General features: G+C 34.7%; 1 long non-coding RNA gene across 1 annotated transcript; it reads left to right on the top strand.

Annotated features, from left to right (window-relative positions):
- The first annotated feature begins 1,703 nt into the window (after window positions 1-1,703).
- LOC135679964 (uncharacterized) lies at window positions 1,704-4,300 on the top strand. The gene is made up of 2 exons (XR_010515384.1): window positions 1,704-1,836; window positions 3,990-4,300. It is a non-coding gene; the product is annotated as an uncharacterized LOC135679964 (long non-coding RNA).
- Window positions 4,301-4,669: the final 369 nt, after the last annotated feature.

The following is a 4,669-nucleotide window of genomic DNA, read 5'->3' on the forward strand; positions in this document are numbered from 1 at the left end:
GGCTTTGTATTGATTATGGACAGTTGAATCAGGTGACCATCAAAAACAAGTATCCCATACCCAGAATTGATGATTTGTTTGATCAACTGCAGGGTGCACGAGTATTCTCTAAGATTGACCTGAGGTAAGGTTACTATCAGTTGAAGATCAAGGAGGAGGATATTCCAAAAACAGTTTTCAAAACTCGATATGGTCACTATAAATTCTTGGTGATGTCTTTTGGTTTGACTAATGCCCCTGCAACTTTTATGGAACTAATGAATAGGATATTTCAACCGCTCGTGGATGGCTATATAATTGTATTTATTGATGACATATTGGTGTATTCAAGGAGTAATCAGGAGCATGAGAAACACTTGAGAAATGTATTGTCCATACTAAGAGAAAAGAAGTTGTATGCAAAGTTCAGCAAATGTGAATTGTGGTTGAATGAAGTTGCTTTCTTAGGCCATGTGATTTCAGGGAAGGGTATATCTGTTGATCCAAAGAAAATAGAAGTTGTAGTTGAATGGGAAGTACTAATAAATGTAATAGAAATTAGAAGCTTCTTGGGCATGGCAGGTTATTACAGGAGATTTGTGGAGGTATTTTCTTGAATCACTCAACCTCTCACCAAACTAACTAAAAAGAATGTGAAATTTGTATGGGGTGATGATTGTGAGCAAAGTTTTCAAGAGTTAAAAAGAAGATTGACTAGTGCTCCTATTCTCACTATTCTAAGTGGTAGTGAGGGATTTGTAGTTTATACTGATGCTTCAAGAAAGGGCCTTGGATGTGTTTCGATGCAGGAAAGGAGAGTGATTGCTTATGCTTCTAGGCAACTAAAAGGTTATGAATTGAATTATCCAACTCATGATTTGGAATTGGCAGCAATTATTTTTGCTCTAAAGATTTGGAGACATTATTTGAATGGTCGACAATTTGAAATCTTTATTGATCACAAGAGTTAAAAATATATTTTCACTTAGAAAGAGTTAAACATGAGGCAACGAAGATGGATAGAATTTCTGAAGAATTATGATTGTGCCATCCGTTATCACCCGGGCAAAGCCAATGTTGTAGCTGATGCACTTAGTAGAAAATCTACAAGTTTTATAGCTAGTCTGGTCATGAAGCAATGGAAGTTATTAGAAGAAAATTTTGATTTGAAGGCTTTGAGGAAAGAGCAAGACTCAATGATATTGATGGCCTCCATTCAAGTGAAATCTGATTTTATTCAACAAATTAAGGAAGGATAATTACGAGATCCACATTTAAACTACTTGAGGAATGAAGTAGAAAAGGAATTGAAACCAAAATTTCAAGTTTCAAAGGATGGTCTATTTATATTTGGGGAGAGAGTATAAGTACCAAATCAACCAGAAAGTCATACTTCAAAGTACACCATGCATCCAGGGAGCTAGAGGTATGATAAATTTAGAGGACTAAAATTTTCTTTTAAGGGGGGGAGAGTGTAACATCCCTTATTTCTGAATTTTCGTATAAGTATCTATTTTAAATTTAATAAAAATTTAAAGTATGAATCTGAGAACTTATTCATAAGAGTTGGAGGATTTGTTAAAAAAAAATCTGAGGACCTATATGTAAACCCTGAGGACCTAATCGTAAATATAATAAATACAAGGACTAAACTGCAAAATGCACAAAAATACAAATCCCACCGTTTAAGCCTCTCTGCCTTCGTTCATAAGGAACCAGAGAAGGCAGCTACGTGGAAGCACAGGAGAAAGAAAGAAAGAAGAAGAGAAGAAAAAGGGGGATGAAGAAGAAGAAAAAAAATTGGGGCTTTGAGGTTTCTTGCTCAAATCTTCTCATTTAGGGTCAAAATTCTCAATGGCAAGTGTTCTAATCCCATCCTACAGTATTATTATTCTTTGATCTCATATTAATTCTAAATTATTCGAAAGATTTCAGCCTAGTACCTGAAATTTCTCTTGTTAGATACAAAATTCAAGGATCTGAAATTTTTCGGTAAACTGACCCCTGTATATTGTTTCAGCCACAATTTTTAGCACAAAATGTAGATTTAGGCAGGACCTTGTTTATTTGAAAGTAGACTCTTATACCTTTCTTTTGACTCTGATTTTGAAAATTTTGGACACCAAATACTTACCCAAAAGTCTATTTCAATTGAGCCTATGGATGCTGCAAAACAGGGATCAAGATTTCTGACCTTTTGTTACTAAAATGCCTATAAGTCCCTTTTGGAAATTCTGAATTGTACCAAACTGAATTCATTTGAAACTAGACTTGTAAACCTTTCTTCTGACATATTGATTTAAAAATTTGGAATTCAAATGCCTACCCTATTATCTGTTAAATCCGACCCTATGAATTCTGCAAAACAGTGATTGTGTTTTTGACCTTGTGTTACCAAATCAAAGGTAACTCCTTGTTAGAAATCATGATTCGTACAAAACATATTTCAATAGAAAATAGATTGATATATCTTTCGACAATAGCCTTCTTAAGGGTATCGGAGCATAATTGATAATCTGAAGTATTTGTTCAATGTGCCTCTTGAATTCTGTCAAAAATCGAGCTTTGGTCGATTTCGCGTATTCCGTTTTATTCGTTTGGAAATAGATTCCATTCAGTCCCTTTCGCTCAATTGAGGCTTATGTAGGTGCTTGAATTCTGGTTTAATCTTGTCTGTAAATTATTTATATTCTTGAATCCTTTTGTGGAATGTTTATGCTATATCGCATTGATACATATAGGCACATATATATCCCATTGTTCCACATTTTCTTTCGATATGTGCCTATTTTAGTTTCATTCCTTTGGATATTGAATTCATCTAACCTTCTTATTTGAATTGAGCTATATATGATTGCTTGGAATCCGAGTATACTCTTGCTTTAATTTCATTCCAAATTTGAACACATTTGTGAGAGATTGTTGCTTGTATCGTACTGATTCGTAAAGGCACATGTACGTTTGTTGTTCCGCGTGTGCTTCCGATATATGCTATTTATTGTTCATATTGCCCTTTTGTACTATGGTGTTGTGGGATAATGTGAACCTTTGCTAGAAATGGTAAAAGGAGTTATGTATAGAGCCTGCGATGCTCTACCGGCCCCCTCTGACTTCACCTAGACGTTGGTGGATGGAGCTCCTAGACGTGGGAGACTTCTGTCTGGTGGTCATTCAGAAATGGATGAATCACATTCTGTCTGTGGTCCCACTACACCTTCTGTATGTTTGATATGATATCCAGAGTTTTGGTTGTGTGTTTCTATACATGCTTTGGATAAGAATAATATAAATGCAACGTCAAAGACGATGTTTGAGCTTCTGTTTGGTATTTGTTAATGATATGCTCCGAAATGTTCCAAACGCCATTGATATGCTCCGGAACATTCCAAACGCTACTGATAAGCTCCGAAACATTTCATTTGTTATTTATATGCTCTGAAATGTTTCGTTCATTGTTGATATGCTTTGAAATGTTCCATACGCCGTTGATATGCTCCAGAACATTTCATATGCCATTGATAAGCTCCGAAATATTTCATTTGTTATTAATATGCTCCGAAATGTTCCATACACCGTTGATATGCTCCGGAACATTTCATACGCCATTGATAGGCTCCGAAACATTTCATTTGTTATTTATATGCTCCGAAATGTTTCATTCATTGTTGATATGCTTCGAAATGTTCCATACGACATTGATATGCTCCGGAACATTTCATATGCCATTGATAAGCTCCGATATGTTTCATTTGTTATTGATATGCTCCAAATCGTTTTATTCGTTACTAATATTCTCTAATTACTCTATGCTTCATCTGTTATGAACCAAATATGTTTGATTGAAATGACAATTGTGATTCTGCACCTAATGATATTACTTCTATGAATTCTTATATTCTGCCTTGCATTTTGAAACTTTGTCTCTTTGGAAATTGTCCTATTTTGACATGGATATGTTTGTCACTTGCTGAGCTTTATATGCTCACCCTATTGTTGTATAAATTTTTCAGGATAGCTTGTCGCTTGCTTAAATGTTAAGATTGGGCTGAGGCATTGGAAAGCTAAAAGATTTTGGGCAGATTTTTATTAGTATATATGTTTTTGTTGTATAAGTACACTATGCATCTAATGAAATGTTGACGATGAATCTAAACTTGTGGATGTTGTATAAGTTTAAAGGACCTCTCATGTTTAGGATTCTGGAATGTTAAGTTTAATTCGTGTAACGATATGAACTTATGGTAAACGTTGTTTTGTGACTGTATAGACTCCCACACTTGTGAATATATGTTGTGGTTATTAATTTGGTGAGTTGGGTTCAGATTTTATGAATCATCGAGTAATGTGTTATATGTTTATGAATTGCATAGGGTTTATAAATTTTTATATTATAGAGGTGAAATTTTGATCTGAATGTTTTCTTAGTGACCTCAAATGTTTGTTTGGATCCTGGATTGATTTTTTTTCTTAAATTTTAATATCATGGATATTTTTGAGGGGCGTGACAGATAATAGTAAGTCGGTAAACATGAGGTAATTAGATTGACCCACGTGGCCTTCCATCGTTATAGATAGGAATCGATTCCTTGTGTAGGTTGAGTTGGTCAAGTCCCTCGAGACTCACATATATCATGATTCACTATCTTGCTTACGACATAGAGATGTCACCGGTGAATTGAGGACATTGTAT

Source organism: Musa acuminata, chromosome BXJ1-7 (genome assembly GCF_036884655.1).
Source record: "Musa acuminata AAA Group cultivar baxijiao chromosome BXJ1-7, Cavendish_Baxijiao_AAA, whole genome shotgun sequence".
NCBI classification, from domain to species: Eukaryota; Viridiplantae; Streptophyta; class Magnoliopsida; order Zingiberales; family Musaceae; genus Musa; species Musa acuminata.